General features: G+C 36.9%; 1 pseudogene; it reads right to left on the reverse strand.

Moving 5' to 3' along the window:
• LOC137013513 (NXPE family member 3-like) overlaps positions 1-18,462 on the reverse strand; it is a 56,079-nt pseudogene that overhangs the window by 10,798 nt on the left and 26,819 nt on the right.

The raw sequence follows: 18,462 nt of genomic DNA on the forward strand, positions 1-18,462 counted from the left end.
AAGAAAAGTAATACATCAACCATGTGTTTGAAAAAGGATATCAAGATACTTACATAGAGAATTGTGTGTTGTGTTTTGCAAAAAGTGTTTTTATGAAATTGGAAACTGAGTCGAAGGCCAAGAATTAGTGAATGGTTTTGCAGATTTGGTGTGTGGTTCTGGTATTTGAGTGTCAGGTTTCAGAAATTATGTTACAAGTGAGGATTTTGTGTGTAAGCAGTTGAAAACAACTGTAATCTCTGACAGCAAAAGTGGTTTTGCTTTTACATCCAAACACACAGCAGTGTCTGTGACATGACAAGAACACTTTTTTCTTTGGGTATGGCTTTGGGCGTGCATTAGGCTAATATTTCACATTGTGATGTAGCTTGAATATGTAATATTTGGACTTTGGTCTGGATCAGTGCTTTCTGTTAGATAAAATAAATTGCTTTGTGGGACACTATGAGCGTTGCAACTTTGCAAGTAGTATACATGCACAAACAGACACATTACACACTAAAGGAAATGGAAAACATGAAAAAGCATCATATGACCCCTTTAAGGAATAGTTAACTCAAAAATCACCCATTTACTCACTCTGAACCTTTATGACTTTATTTCATCTGCGGAACACAAAAACAAACAAAAATGTTTCAACTGTCTTTGTCCATATAATTAAAGTCAGTGAGGTTCAAAACAACATCGGACCCCATTTACTTTTAGTGTATAATTTTGACTTAAAGTGCACCTATTATGCTATTTTAAAGGTTTCTAATTGTCCTATAACAGGTTTGCATGCATCAAAAGGTAAAAAAGAAGCTTTTTCTCATGCATTCTTTCCATTTTCTCATAATATGCATTGCACATCACCACATTTTTCAATGATTCTCAAATGACTCATTTCTCTAAAAAGTGATACGCTACTCAGTTTGATGTACAATATGAGATGTTGCAAATAATTCCTCACCATCAGCATTAAAGGGTTAGTTCACCCAAAAATGACATTTTTCTGTCATTAATCACTCACCCTCATGTCGTTCCAAACCAGCAAGACCTTCGTTCATCTTCAGAACACAAATTAAGATATTTTTGATTAAATCCGAGAGGTTTTTTATTTCCCATAGAAAGCAAAGAAATTACCACATTCAAGGTCCAGAGAAGTATTAAAGACATTGCTAAAATAGTCAATGTGACTACAGTGGTTCAACCTTAATGTTATGAAGTGACGAGAATACATTAACAGCATAATATGCGTTAATACTACACAGTTGAACGCAGTGCAGAGCTTCTGTGTTTATGTCCAAACGCCAGCTCAATATTCACCGACGTTGTTCACGTAAGCATGTGAGCACCAACATTGAGCCGGCGTTCGGACAAAAAGATGAAAAACCTCTTGGATTTCATCAAAATATCTTAATTTGTGTTCCGAAGACAGAAAGTCATACAGTTTTGGAACAACATGAGGGTGAGTAAGTGATGACAGAGTTTGTTTTGGTGAACTACTGATTTATGTGCAATATCTGCAAACAAATTTCACATGAACTATTCTCATAACTAACTTCACTTTAGGCAATGACATTTTGCAATAGTAAAACACTTATAAATGTTTTTAAATTTAAAGGTGCCTCACTTTGATATTTTCATCTAATATTTTCATCTAAATATTAATACATCTTTGGATTGAGTGTCCAAATACTTTGTGGGGCCTCTGTATATGGGGGTCAGGATTATAAAAATGAATAGAATTCACAAATAAATAGATGAGATTTGCAAAAAAAAAAAAAAAAAAAAAGTATATATCACTGCCTGGCATTCATTTATCAATCCCTGCACACATTTTTTTTAAACATTTACACACTAGCGTCGATGTGCAGACAAATCTACAAATAAGTGGACTCCACCCAACATTTACTCAAGCCAATCAATAACAGCTGACCACGTTCTTGCTACAACCAATCATGTTTGGCTGTACAATCAGGGTGATCTTGCCCTGAAACCACTTTGCACATTCATCTGCATTGGCTCAAAGAGGAAGTATAAGGCCCATAAAATTGGTACTGTAAAATATGTTTAAAATTTGGATTTTGTTAGACCATTAGACTGTGTATCAAGCCAAGCCAGATTATTTTATTAGCCTTTGAAAATGGTGAAATGGCCCTGTCCCAAATAGCACACTTCATATGCACTTTCAGTCTTATGGCTATCCATATTTGGTATTCTATGCAATATTTTTCTGAAACTCTTTACATTTATTTGTGAATCTCAATCTATTTATTTGGAATAATGCAACAATTCTAACCCCATATATGTGTGTCAATTCCTTATTTAAAATTATACATTCATGCTATCAAGTCTTAAATTAAATTACATTGACAACAAAGTCATATCACTGAATAACTAACCTGGCACTTTTCTTTCTAAAAACTCAAACCACTGTCTTGTGGTAGAGTCTCCAAACAAGTAGATGATCTTGTTTTTAAGACAGTTTCCCATTTGTGAAGAACTGAACTGTTGGGTGTTGCACACAAAAGACTTCCAGACATCTTTCAGATAGAACCCTGCAGGAACTGGTGTCGTCATGCCAGATCTGCATCTCTCCATTGTGCCTAAAGCGAAGATACATTTACTTGAAAAGACTATGCAAATTCCATTCATTTGATTTCAGATCATATCTGTGCTCTGACGTGTGGTAAATGCATATGTTGACCATTTCCTATTTAGAAAAATAAATAAATAAATAAAGCAAAGGCAGAAAATTGCTTGCTTTTTTAAGGAAAACAAAAAGTTGGCCTTCTTTTTTTTTATATTGTACGAGTTGGTTGAATATTTCATTCACTGAAACACTGTGACACAATATTTTAATAATGTGTAAACACATTGGCAGTGCTGTACCAACTCTGTGTGACACAATAAAGGATGTACAGAAGACGGGGCGGCTTGACCAATAAGATGAGAGTGGCGTTCAGTGTCGCCCACTTGAGCAAATTAAATATTCAAACCATAAACCAATTTGTAAATGATAAAAAAAAACTGAATACTCATTTGTTATTCCTTTCTAAACAGGAAATTAAATGGTCAAAACATACACAGATCATATGTAAACTTACCAATGTGTCACGAGGTGACAAAAATTCCAACTGTCAAGGCGGAACTAATGTTCGCCGCGATTGCCTCCCGCCGGACCAACTAGTTCCGGTTTAGCGAAAAATCCCCGCGACTGGGGTGATTAGTGAAGATTGCCGGCAGCGGTGCACATTGGGACACGTTGCCCTTAGGGTAGGATAAAAGGAGAGAGGATGCACTGAAAGGGGCGTTTTTTTTGTTTCTTTTGTTGGGGGACTGTGAATCTCGGAGGAAGAGTGAGCAGTGGAGAAGAGGAAGTGGGACTGGCAATCAGGCACGGCATTGTGAGTTTGGGAGAGAGAGCACGTTGACTCAATCGGAAGGAGGAAATCGCTGGACAGTAAGATTGTTTGGGAGAGACTGTGAGTAGTTCAATTGATCTCCATCCTCTTCCTTGTTTATGGGACTTCCTGACGTGAATGCCAGGTCAGAAATGGGCGACGGCCATCTATATATGTATTTCCCACTGAGTGTTGAATTGCAGTGATGAAGTGATGTGATGCACTGTTTGATGTGTGAAGTGTGAACTTAAACCCGCCGGGTGTCCACTACTTACCTGAGCTTTCTGTCACGTTCTAAGAAGTAAGAAGAGGATTACGTATCTGTGTATTTACCTGCCTGCTTTGCAGTGAACGTCTCCCATTGTAAGCTCCGTGTCTGCTAGTCCTTCGAGAGGAAGTTATACCTGAATACTCACCTGATTGCTCTGCAGTGAAGCCCTTCAAGCTGTAAGTTCTCTGTCTGTCATTGTGGAAGAAGAGGATTACGTATCTGTGTATTTACCTGCCTGCTTTGCAGTGAACGTCTCCCATTGTAAGCTCTGTGTCTGCTAGTCCTTCGAGAGGAAGTTATACCTGAATACTCACCTGATTGCTCTGCAGTGAAGCCCTTCAAGCTGTAAGTTCTCTGTCTGTCATTGTTGAAGAAGAGGATTACGTATCTGTGTATTTACCTGCCTGCTTGCAGTGAACTTCTCCCATTGTGAGCTCTGTGTCTGCCAGTCCTTCAAGAGGAAGTTATACCTGAATACTCACCTGATTGCTTTGCAGTGAAGCTCCTCCAGCTGTAAGTTCTGTCTGTCATTACTGAAGAGGATTACGTATCTGTATATTCTCCTGCCTGCTTTGCAGTGAACTCCTCCCATTGTAAGCTCTGTGTCTGCCAGTCCTTCAAGAGGAAGTTATACTTGAATACTCACCTGAGTGCTCTGCATTGAAGCTCCTCCAGCCGTAAGTTCTCTGTCTGTCCTTGTCGAAGAGAAGGATTACGTATCTGTGTATTTACCTGCCTGCTTTGCAGTGAACGTCTCCCATTGTAAGCTCTGTGTCTGCTAGTCCTTCGAGAGGAAGTTATACCTGAATACTCACCTGATTGCTCTGCAGTGAAGCCCTTCAAGCTGTAAGTTCTCTGTCTGTCATTGTTGAAGAAGAGGATTACGTATCTGTGTATTTACCTGCCTGCTTGCAGTGAACTCCTCCCATTATAAGCTCTGTGTCTGCCAATCCTTCGAGAGGAAGTTATACCTGAACACTCACCTGATTGCTTTGCAGTGAAGCTCCTCCAGTTGTAAGTCCCCTGTCTGTCATTGTTGAAGAAGAGGATTACGTATCTGTGTATTCACCTGCCTGCTTTGCAGTGAACTTCTCCCATTGTGAGCTCTGTGGTTGCCAGTCCTTTAAGAGGAAGTCATACCTGAATACTCACCTGATTGCTTTGCAGTGAAGCTCCTCCAGCTGTAAGTTCTCTGTCTGTCATTACTGAAGAAGAGGATTACGTATCTGTGTATTCTCCTGCCTGCTTTGCAGTGAACTCCTCCCATTGTAAGCTCTGTGTCTGCCAGTCCTTCAAGAGGAAGTTATACCTGAATACTCACCTGACTGCTTTGCAGTGAAGCTCCTCCAGCTTCCTTCAAGAGGAAGCCATACCTGAATACTCACCTGACTGCTTTGCAGTGAAGCTCCTCCAGCTGTAAGTTCTCTGTCTGTCATTGCTGAAGAAGAGGATTACGTATCTCTGTATTCACCTGTCTGCTTTGCAGTGAACTTCCCCTATTGTAAGCTCTGTGTCTGCCAGCCCATCAAGAGGATTTCATATTGGAATACATCCCGGACTGCTTGGTAGTGGAGCTCCTCAGCCGTCAGTTTTCTGCCTGTCATCTGCAGAAGAAGAGTACGTATCCAAAACACGTACCTTAACTGTCCCATCACAGACCCTCCGGTCGTAAGTCCTGACCCATCCTCCCCTTGGGAAGAAGGGAGTACGTCACCTGAAATACGTACCTGAACAGTCCTACAGCAGTCTCCTCCCAGTGTGAGCCCTGACCCGTCTTTCCCATTGGAAGATAGCGAAGCCATTCCCTAGAGCACCCCCCTATATCGCACTCTGTGGGTCCGCAGGACGGAACGACCCTGTCCAGAAGACTCATTATTTTTAGATTCCCTTTTTATATTCAATAAAATACGGTGTTACTTGAAGCCTTGTCTGTCGTCCTTGTCTGGCCGCTGTCCGACTCCCCAAGGGTGGTACGGGTTTAGGGGTGGTTGCAGCCTGAGGGGCCTGCCCCGTGACAAATGCCTGCAGTGTTGGGAAGAACATTTAAAATTTTTTTTGTCTCCAGTAATAGCAACAGTCGTTAATTCCCTTTGAAATAATAATTCATTACATAATATTTTTTTTTTAACATTTCTACAATTCTTTTGAAATTCAATTGGAATCTTTTCCCACTTACTTTGTAAGAAGTTGCTTCTCAAAAGGATTTAATGGGTCTTCCAAACCTCCTCTTGAGTGATGAACCAGGTTGTCACAAGAAAGTTTCTTCGGTCTCTCACACTGCCACACCGTCCCTGTTTTTATATCCTTATACTCACAGCAGCAGTCGCCTTTCCTCCAGCTTCCATCTGCACCCCACTTAAGATTACACTGTACGACTTCACTGATCCTGGTTTTATTGGGTCCTGGCCCTTCAAAGTGGCCGTTATAGTGGCTGCGTGGGAATGAAGTCTCCCTGTATTTTTTAAGAATCTGCACAGCCTCACTGGAGTGCTCTAGACGTACATAAACTTGTGCCTGACCTTCCCAGGGCAGAAGAAGAGCAACAGAGTAAGTCCCATTACGGTGATCCTCAACCTCTCCGTACACACTCGCCTACAAGAAGAATGGAGAAGGTTAAGTGTAATGCAGAAAACTAATGTAGGTAATGCAAGCTTATGAACCTAAACATAATATGTATTGATTAAATTATAAATTGATAATAAAATAATATATAATTATAACACAAACACACCTTTAAATCTGAATTGAATAGTTTTGCTTTGAAGAAATCTCCTCCATATCTTTTCAGGTTCTGGTTGTGGTCTCTGGCTGTGATGGTAACGGAGATCTTTTCTCCCACTTTGTAACTCTCCTTGAGTCCCACGATAGAGAATGTTGAGTGGACTGGACTTGTGCTCTGATTCAGCCGAGTGATTTCTTGATCTGGACCGGGCCAGTCCAGAGCCTTCTGTAGCCTTTCCCATTCCTCTTCACTGATTCCCATGTCATGAATGGAAATTACAGATGAGGAATTTGTTTGTATCCGTTTTCTTTTCTCATATCTAGGAACGGGGGGCTGGAATTGTCGTATCCGATGACCGCTCTCCAGGAACTGCCATAAAGTCTGAAAGATGGCCAAGAAATCAGTTTTTATTTAAATGTTAGTGTTGTATGATCACAGACCAACAGTGTCAGGGAAAGTTACTTTTAAGTAATGCATTTCAACATTAATTATGTTACTTTTTTCTGGAAAGTAATGTGTTACTGTCCTTTTTCTCACCTGCTCTGTTTAACACAGTATTGCACTCAATAAAATAGCCTTTAAAACATACACCATTTTCTTTTAAAAACACATTTAGACTATTATTATATTCTGACCCCTAGAGCTATGCATGCCGTACAAAAGATCCCTTGACATTACGGGTTATATTACCTACTGAACAACTCTTTTTATAAGTGTTTTGTTATTTTTGTACTTGTCTGTTCCTCTGTAAGTACGTTATGGAGAAAAGAGAGACTTTTAATTAGTAGTTTAAAAAATGTTGAAGCAAATTAGTTACATTGAAAAGTTGTCACGGTTCACAGGTGTGTGGATTCTTGTCCTGTTGTGTTGTGTGTGTGTGTGTCTATGGCTGTCACGTGTGTAGGTGTAGCCTACAACATTCTCATATAAACGTGAATAATAATAATAATAAAAAAATAAATAAATAAAAGCCTCGTGTTATCCATTGCTGCACACGAATAAGGTAAGCTTTGTGTTTTACATCATCTGCCGCATGCACGTTTACAAGACAGCAAACTCGGCAAAAAAGCCAGCAAACTCAGGTTTGATTTGGGTATGCTGCACCCTATATAGCCTATATACTGTATATATATAATTATTGTTTAAACTCTATTTGTGTAAATATTTACGTGTTTTAAAAGTAATGTGTTACTTTACTCTTACACCAAAAAAGTAATCTGATTATGTAACACATTACACCAAACACTGCAAACCAATTTCCTCGGTGAAGACCGTTCATCAGAGAGGTATTGAGGTTGGTCTTTTCTGTCGAGCCGTGTGAGTTTGTGTGTTACAAAATTGTGCGTAGATTTCCATGTATTGTGTTTTGTAAAGTTTAAGTCTCCTCAAGTTGATTTTTTCAGATAGCAAAGGGCTCCTGTCAAATCAGATATCCAAGTTTATGATTTGTTTTGTCTGTCAAATCAATTGATATAGGGGTGAATTCAGGTTGATTGGAACAGTTTCCCCAGTCATCTCAATGGCAAAAGTGTCCTAATCAACCTGAATTCATCAAGTAACTTTGAAGAGATTTTTGTTGGTGTAGTTACTGTGTTTGGCCACTGTAGAGCAGTGTTGTGCAACTAATATATTTCTATAATCTGGAGTAGCTATAGTTGCTGTGATGTACAGTATGTGCATGTGGGCCTAAATTTGCAAGATTAGAGGGATCAAATACTTGAAAGATACTCTGAGCTTTCTTTGAGATCACTTCAGCTATTAAAATGAGCTTTTTCCACACTAGTATAAAATCTCTCTGATATCCCCTTCCTTAAACGGCACGTATGAACAAAACTAACTACCTTACACGTAAGTCAAGCGGCTCTACTTGTCTAAGAGGGTTCTTGGCTGGAATAAGCTGCAAAATGGTCCTGAACTTCTGCTGCCAGTCAAAGGTCTAACTGTACGAGACTGTTAAAGCTGCAGTCTGTAACTTTTTGTTGGTTAAAAATGATCCAAAATCAATTTGAGCAAGTACATAACCAGCCAGTGTTCAAAACTATCTCATTATCTTAGCTCGATTCACAACGGTAAGCTTGTAATAATGTTTTATAATAAGAGCAACCTGGTGGATTCCCGCAGGAAATTCGAGCATGCAGCAGTTCGTCTGTGCGTCATTACGTCACGTCCGTAAACACAAAGGAAGGAGTCCCATCCAGGCTAGTCAGGTTTATCACGCGAGGATGCTGCTGCAGCGGATCATTTATAGCCTGTTCTCACAGCAGCTGAAATAATTAAACTTATCATTTTGATGGCGGATTGTAACCCAGAAAGGTCCAAATGACAATCATCAGTGATAACTGGAGATTCACTCGTAGTCAAAAAGCAAAAGACTTTGGACTGGAGAGGCTACAGAAATTGAAATCTACAGGTAACGCTAATATACACTAAATACACAGTGACGCAATGCTGATGTTGTTAACAATAACGATTTGAGAACAAAGTATAACAGTAATAATAATAATTTGCATGGTTTGGCGTGATCCGAGCTAAGTGATCATTAGATTTAATCATCATTGGCAGCGCGATTTATTGTAGGCCTAATGCTTTTTTCCTCAGTCGGTCAGAACAAAAGTGGCATAAATGTTACTTACGTTTTCAGATGATATTTTCCAGTGAAATTCTTATATCGGTCATACTTTTCAAGACGTCGAATCTGTGATTCTGAAGTACAGTATCCACACCGGTGCGGTGACTGACAGCAAACATTAGATTCATCCGCGCTGACGAGCCGTGCCGATTCACAACGCACGTACAGATAACTGTTCCGCATATGACTGCAATCGCATGTTTCAAACAGAGATGGCGACAATGAGGTAAAATCGCAGACTGCAGCTTTAACATTACTAACACTGAAGTTAAAGTCAAGACTTTTCTTTATTTGAAGCAGAATAAAACAGGAGTAGATTACCTCTACCTCAATCAAATCTTTTTTTTTATTATTATTTATTTTTACACAAATCAATATGCAATACAAATAAATATATTTATCAATATTATAACTCTTAGCACAAAAAACCAAACTGATCACACCAACACAGATGGTAATTCTTTCAAAACCTGATCACATTATAGTATATATTCTTTCCACGTAATCATTGTTTCTAGAGATGCACCGATGTATCGGCCAACAGTCGGTATCGGCTGATAAAAGCTATTATTATCACTATTGGCCATCGGCCGATTGTTTAAAAACAGCCGATGATCAGGGCCGATTATATCCTGTCAGTCAAAAGGGTGTGAAGAAAAACACTCTTGTGTTGAATTTCCTCTTCTTCTTGGTGGTTGGCAAACCAGCTTTTGTGTTGAATTTTAACGCATTAACAGTTTAAAAATAGTGACGCTAAAGCAGGCTCTTTTTGACACTATGAATCACCCTTATTTCAACCCAGGGTTGCCAGGTCTGCGATTTTTTTTTTATTTTTTGCTACTGTACATCAAATATTATTTGTAGCGCCTCCTGTCTAATAATCGCAAAAGGCTTTGTTGCTTCTGAAAAGTTTCAGTTTTCAAATTCTGTCCATTTTATCATGAAATTCAAACAATAAATGCCGCTCTTAAATGTGACGTGACAGATCGCTGTAATGCCTCAGATCAGGCGGCAGCGAGTCTTTACTTCCTCTTCAATACAAGTTATATCTCGAAAAACATGCATGAATATCAAAAGTATGTTGAAAGATATAGCCTAGTACTACTTACCAGAATGTATCACGTCTCATGTAATTACTTTATTTGTGCTTCAACCGCGGAAAAGACGTCAAGCTTGTGAACAATGTCACATCATGTCAAATTTACCTCAGGAATGTTTTCCAATGTTCACAGTTCTCTATCCATCCATCCATCCATCCATCCATCCATCCATCCATCCATCCATCCATCCATCCATCCATCCATCCATCCATCCATCCATCCATCCATCCATCCATCCATCCATCCATCCATCCATCCATCCATCCATCCATCCACAAACACTAGAGATGAGCTTATTTACTGTTTATTATGTTTGTGTAAATTTGCCATGAATACAACAAGTGCTTATGAAAACTACCTTATGTGATACTAAGTTTTTTATAAACATTTCAGTTTTTATTTGAGTGTAAATTATTATATCTGAAATAAACAGCAGCTGAATATAAAACTTCTGTTGTTAATTGTTACCTCTAATATTGTACACTGTAAAAAAAAAAAAATCCCAGTAAAATTTACGGTAAAAAAACGGCAGCTGTGGTTGCCCGAACTTTACCGTAAAAAATACAGTAGCAACGTAAAAAAAAATCTGTTAAATTTACAGTAAAATAACGTATTTCATTAACTGATATAAATGTTAATTTACCAACCTAATGAAGTACTAATATCTGTTTTTTACCTTTATAATACACTGACAGTCACCAAACACAGTGGTGATAAGAGTCCCATGATGCATCAAAGTTGAGAAGGACAACACTAATATATAGAAGGTTCACACAGTGTCATTCACACACATGCAATAAACGCAATAAATATTAATTTAACAACATTAGATGTAACATAAAATATGTACATAACTGATTAGAAAAAAATGAGAAAAACTAAGAAGAAACAGTTATTTCAACAAAAATATATCAAATGTGAAGTGTCACGCAGGGAATTGTGGGAATGTCATTTTACGTTTTTGACTGTAAATTTTACAATGAATTGTTATTTTTCACTTCCAAAAACTGTGAATTTAACGGTATTTTACCATAAAATTACATTGAATTTACCATTAGATCTATTACAGTTATTCACCGTATATAGTACGGAAACTTTCTGTAAACCAATTGACAGTTTTTTCACCTCAGCATTTTTACAGTCTTTTACTGTTAAAATCACGGTCAGTGTACCAAATGAGAGTGTTCCCTGTATACTGTAGTTTGCAACATTATTTGGGAGAGATTTTTTTTCCTTAAGAAAAACCAAACTATCTGTATCCGTATCCGCATCAGCATCGGCCGATATCATTCTGAATAAACGGCTATCGGCAGATAAATTTAGTATAGTGCACCTCTACAGTAATTGTTTCAAATCATTGTAATATGTAATGAGCAAAATGTAACATTTGGTTTAATCATCAGAACAAAACATTTTAATCATTATACATATTGTCTTGTTGCTTAATTAAAGATGTTACAGTAATACAGGCTACACCTATCTTATGTAATTGACATAAAATCCATAAAATATGTAATAGTGTTTGTCAAGTGTGTTATCAGAAGGTATGATGAAGATGAGACACGAATCAGTTGGATTAAATAATAGACAAATGTATTAAACTAAACGAGAAGAGATGCAAGTGAAAAGTTTGAGAAAGAAAGTGTTTATATATATATACACACACACCCACCCACACACGTTACATCTGCCAGCTGAGTGCCCATGATCTCCACCAGAGGGCACTTCTACCGTCTCCTTTGCTGTCTCATCATGAACTACATTGCCAATAACCCATTGCCTGTTCTCATTATGGTCTGATTGTGTGTGATTAATTTGTTTATGCTTGCCTATGGCCTTGTCCAAATACCCACACTTTCAGTCTTTGCACTTGACAACTTGTCTACTTACATGTGGTCGTTATGTAACAGAAGACACAATTTTAAAATTGTGGTGCTTCTTTAAGTGAGAAAAAGCAGTTGCAAATGTTGTACAAAATACATATAGCCTACTCCTCTTTGCATCAATAAAATGTGCAACACTTTATATTTTACTACCAAATTATATGTAATATATAATTAATTTAACTTACAGTCAAATGTTTTCCTTTACATCTCACGATTTCAGGGCATGTAAGTTCCTGAACATAATGCATGATGGGATACGTTTAGCCTCAAATAGCGCTCTGAAGCGGTATTCAAGATAGTGTGGGTTTAGAGCACTGCACTTTGGGCTTTTTTAAGACATGTGACAGTCTTGTGCACTTACTTCATGTGCAAACGGGCTCACAGGCGTTGCATAATATCATTGCGCTTGCTGTGGCTGAATGGATTCGAAAACGGTAAAACTCAACTGTTTAACTCTAGGGGAGTTGGAAAATGAGCCTATTTTCAAAAGAAAGTGGAGTGTTCCTTTAAATGATTCAGATCAAACAAATTTTAATATTACACAAAGATAACTGCATTTTGTATTTACTCAGGTTTTTAAATGATGATTTCATTTACTAATAGAAAAAAAGCTGTCCAAATCTGCCTGGCCCTATGTGAAGGTAATTTCTAAAGAAAAAGTAAACCTAAAGAACGGCAAGCCTCTCTTGTCTCAGTTAAGGTCAGTGTTCATAATTCAACAATAATAAACTGAGACTGGGCACAAATCGCCTCCATGGGAGAGTTCCAAGACAAAAGCCACTGCTGACCATGACCAAAAAGAACACAATCGCTCGTCTCACATTTGCCAAAACCATCTTGATTTCCTGCAAGACTTTTGGGCAAATATTCTGTGGACCGAGTTGACATTTTTGGAAGGTCTGTGTCCCGTTACAAACTTAAAGGGCTCATGAACTGCATTGTTTTATAATGTTTCCTGGGGTGCACTTATAATGTTAGTATGCTTTTTATGTCATAATTTAGAAATAAAAGGCATTTTTCCTACCCTGATTTTATCCTCTGATTTGAACGCTCTGTTTTAAGGGGCGTGTCTGTCGTGAGACTTCACTGCTGTGATTGGCTGACATCTTTGCCTACGAAATAGCTAAGTATTACTCTCTCGAAAACTTTTAGCATATTTTAACTATTACAGATTTCAAGGTTATCTAATTGTGAAAAGTGCTGCATTACATTTAGATCTATGGCATTATATTTAGATCCTGGCATGAAAAGTTGCAGTGATGAGGATTGAAGTCAATCACAGACATTCATGAAAGCAGTGATCTCGTCTCAATTTCTACACGAAGTTTCACCTATCTAGATAGGCACATTCCAGGATCAGTCGTTCGATTGGGCCTGGTGTCAATAAAAGCTTTTATTGGACTAACAAGCAAGTTTTCAGTTCTGAAATTTACAGGATATTTTTATAGTACGATGAGGTCTTCTATATCAAAAGCTCAAGGAAAAGTTGATTTCCCAATTAAATTGAGATCTTGTTTACCAAACAATTCTGCAAAGTTGAGTTTAGGGGGCAATTACTTTTTAACATAAGGCCAGGCTGGTTTGGACAGCTTTTCCCCCTAATAAATTAAATCACCATTTAAAAACTGCATTATCTTTGTGTAACATTAAAATTTGTTTGATGATCTGAATCATTTAAATCCCCTTGTGGTGAAAATCAAGTTTTTAATTTTGTTTATATGTCTATGTGGTGTTTTTAATATACTTTAAGACAAACCATGTGCAAATTCATAAGTCAACACCATTTCTGAGTATTTTATGTTTGAAACTGCAGTAAACCAAAAACCCACGGTTTGAAATCGGTGATGTTTGTGATGTCACAGACTACCTTGTAACCAATCAGAACAACGTGCCAGCAGGCTTTAGCATATCATTAACTATGACTGCTCTGAAGCAGGAAAGTCTCGAGAGAAGCCAGGTTATCCCGGTATATTTTCTGTTGATATGAAAAATTGTGTAGATTTATCAATACAGCAGGTCTATTTCGATGTTATGATGAACTATATGCCTTTCTCCACTGATATTCTGAGTTGTTCAAAGCGTTTGTCAGGATACTGATTGTTAGAAGGCTGTCTGACTCTGAGATGAAGAACGGGAACGGTGTGTGTAACATTAGCAACACATTATTAGCTGTTTGATAACATAGTCAAGCAAAAGGATAATCATATTAATTCATATTAATTAATTTCAGAACTGTCGCAAGGGCTGTGCCAAGTGACAGCTGACTTGAAGTAAAGTCAATGAAGTTCATGTTTTTGTAGTTTAGCACTATAAAACATAGCTAAAACAAGTGTGTGCGGGTGACCATGATTCGTGTGCATATGTCAGTCAGTGTGGGATCGCACGTCAAATTCTGCTATTCAGTCCATTATACATTCTGATTTTGGCCGCCTCTGGAATGGATCAAACCATAGATATTAGCCTACCTGATGAGTTCAAGTAAATACACTGGAAATCCACACTTATTCAAGAATGTGCATTTATTTCATGTACACTCTAAAAAATGCTGGGTTAAAAACAACCCAAGTTGGGTTGAAAATGGACAAACCCAGCAATTGGGTCATTTTAACCCAGCGGTAGGGTTAAATGTTTGCCCAACCTGCTGGGTAGTTTTATTTAACTCAACTATTGTTTAAAAATTACTGTATTGCTTAATTAAAATTAACCCAAAGTATGTTGGAAATGAACATTTATTAATGTTCAATTAATAATTATTAAACAATAAACATTTATTAAATTGCTTATTAATACATTTATATTAATAAACTATTAAACTATTAAATTTATATTAATAAAATATTAAAGCATATTAATAAACATTCACCTTTTGTCTATTATTGCTGTCTCTAATTGCATCTGGTTTTTAATTTCCCAACTATTTTGGGTTCATTTTAAGCTAGCCATATAGCAATTTTTAAACAATAGTGGGTTTAAATAAAACTACCCAGCAGGTTGGGCAAACATTTAACCCAACCGCTGGGTTTGTCCATTTTCAACCCAACTTGGGTTGTTTTTAACCCAGTATTTTTTAGAGTGTAGCCACAACACAAACAACAAATTGCCTCATCGTCACTGCAGCAACAGTAGACTCCGAGCTGGCGTGAGCTAATTTGCATATTCATTGATCCATGTATATTAAATAAGGCAAGGGTGTAGAGTTACATTCAAGCTATTTTAAGGCAGTGAATTGTTGTTTTAAATATATCATTTTGGTGATCAAAGATGAGTTTTAATGGATAAAATAATTGACTACAGGGGGACTTTAAATGTGAGATATGCAAAAAAAATTAAATAAAATCAAAATACTTTTTCACAGTGCACTCTTTCTCTCTGTGTGTGTATTATTAAATGTTTTACATGAACTTACCATACAGGTGGATGTCCAAAGACATAGCAGCAAAAACCAAAAACAACGACGTGTTATCCTGTGAACTAATAAGATAATAAGTGAAAATTTGCAAATGTGACCAAACACACATACACATATTCTTCTACATCCATCTTTGTGAGGACATTTACATTTACCTTACATATCACAATTTAAAAACTTACCCTAAACCCAGACTTGGTTTCAAAGATAAGGTAACCTTATCTTTAAAACCAAGTCTTGACTCTCAAACAGGCCTTTAAATGAGTCTCAGAATGTAAGGACTGTCCTCACTTTACTCCCTTTGTCCTCATTTTGCTGGTCTACAATTCAAACTGGCACTCACAAAGATAGTTGTACAAGTACACAATGAGTGGCATAAAAAAAGTGTTTTGATTTATATTCTAATCATGTTTATTTTCTCATTTAATAAACTCCCTATAAACTACTATTTACCTGAAGAATCAGCTGCCCGTGGAACGAACATGGTCACATATGACGGTTTCCTATAAGATAGTGACTAGTATCATGGTGAAACTTGCAGCGTTGTTCTGAGGGTGGGAGGTTTCCAGACTGCCAAACCTGCTGTATACATTCAATGTTACATTTTTTCCCCCACAAGTGCATTTCCTTTCCACATAATCACTGTTTGAAAATACAAGATTATAAACATGTTATACAAACATATGGTTTTCCTCAAATTGGACTGAAAAATTAGCATTCAAAAGTGAAGAGTCAAAAGTTTTACACAATCTCTTGGACAGTATTCTCAATACTTAGGTCATAATTCAGTCTATGTAGGCTAAACTGTGTTTCCTTGCTTTGGCACATAATACATTGACCCCTAATTTCACTAGTCCTAGACTAAAATGCATTTTTGAGCATGTTAAGATGGCTATCGCTAATGTGCCTTTCCCAATTTTTTCCCTCCTACCTTGCCCCGGTGAGCCTGCTATGCTGTTTTGATTTTTTTGGGGATTTTTGAAAATTACCTTGAGTTATTGATGATGTCACAGGGATTGCTCAGCCGGAGAGCTGTACTGCTTCACTGCCTCGGTACAGGTGGACAACGAATTTTCTACTCATTGCCTAACAAAGGTATGACGTAAGGTCTGATTACTTCCACCTGTGTGTGATTAACTTGTTTATGCTTTCCAATATAAGCCATGTTTGTTCATTCACACTGGATAGAGCTGTTACGATAGAAATTCATAGTGAATCTGCTTCTGATCAGGCTAAATCCATTTAAAATTCCCACAAATTATATTGTGAACTACTATTTTGAAAAGGAAGTCTGAACTGTTGTGTAAAGATGTAAGAACAGATGTGTCTCGTGTGCTTCATTGTTTAATAACTGACAGATACCGCGCTTTTCTCACTTAGACAACAACTTAATACATAATATCCTGAAATACTGAATAAGACAGCAATTTCTATAATAATAGAAATACTATCAAAACAATTAGATGTAGCTGAACCCTTACACAGGTGTTAGTCTTTAAATGTCATTACCATGAACTATACAAAAGTGGAATAATTTTGTACTGTAAATGTAAACCTTTACTATAGTGAATTCTCAGCAGTGGAGATTGGCATTCTCTGTTGTTCTGGAAGAATGACTTTATTTGAGTAATTTATGAAGTGTTTTGGTAGTTTTATATCTCATAAATCCACCCGCCTCTATTGTGAATGAAGTGCTGTGTGCAGCTTGGAGTGTCTTTGCTTATTTGCAAGTGTAAATAAAGAACTGGTTGTTTGAATAAGTACAGCATTTTTCCTTGAGAAACTCTCTCTCTATATAAAGGCTACTGTTTTATGTGTTTGAGGAGCAGAGAATACTGTTTTAGTCCATTATTTATCAAGTCATAGTCAATACTGTCTTAAATAGCCTGTGCAGCACTTCATCTTTTAGAACATGAGATTTTAGACCAATTAAACTAGACAAAATGCATATGTGTGAGTCGTTTTAACTGAAAACAGCTTGCACTGACATATTTTGTTTCAAGATGCACACCAGTAATGTTTTTTCCTATGGTATTGACCTTTTTAAAAATTTAATATTGCAGTATTTATTATAAAATGATTTATCCATGCACTTTTCTTTAATCAAAATATGGACCCCTCCCTCCTGCAGCGACATCTCTTCTCTGATGACGCATTTTTCGGTGCAAGGGCGGGACAACCTGTCACTTACATGAGATCACAGCAGTAGCAAACCCCTGTGCACAGCACACAGTGTAGATTTCCTGCTTGTGCACAAATGACCTACTTTCAGGCCACTTTTATCAAATCAACATCCAACCTAGTCACAACAATGTTTGTCTTTTTTTTTTTTTTCTTTCTTAAAGCATTGAAGCATTGAGTAATTTTACATCTAAGGACTGTGAAGAATATATATCATGTTTTGATTAATGTAAATATTCAAGTATTTTGTTTAATTTTAGCATTTGTTAGTATTCTACTCCAAACATAGCCCCAGCCTTAAGCAGTTTTGTTAAAATGTTCGATTGATTCAGATTCACATCAAAAGAGTAAATCAATTGTAAATCTGACTAGGGCTAATTGTGATCTTTACCTGCTTAAAAATACTGGACTTGATTACTTGATTACTTTAAATAAAAAAATAGGTAGGTAATATCGCTTAAGTAACTTGACATGTAATTGTATTGACATTAAATTAATATTAATGATAACATTACATGACAATGTGTGTCATTACTTCACATTTAGTGGTTGGTGGTTCTTTATCAGTTGATACAGAATGAATAAACTGACACATGGATTCTGCTTGGTTAAACTATCTTACTATTGCTGTTTATATGGATAGAAATACCTATAGTGTTTGTTTTCACATTTTGGAATTGAATAAATTAAAGAATGAAACGCTAGTCAAAAATCTTAATGTAATTTTAATTTCGATTAGTTCCCTATATATATATTTATATTTATTTTTTACACTACAAGTCAAAAGATTGGAAACATTACTGTTTTTAATGTTTTTGAACAAAGTCTCTTATGCTCATTAAGGCTGCATTTATTTCATCATAAATACAGAAAAAAAC

The sequence above is a fragment of the Chanodichthys erythropterus genome, chromosome 23, assembly GCF_024489055.1.
Source record: "Chanodichthys erythropterus isolate Z2021 chromosome 23, ASM2448905v1, whole genome shotgun sequence".
Classification (NCBI taxonomy): Eukaryota; Metazoa; Chordata; class Actinopteri; order Cypriniformes; family Xenocyprididae; genus Chanodichthys; species Chanodichthys erythropterus.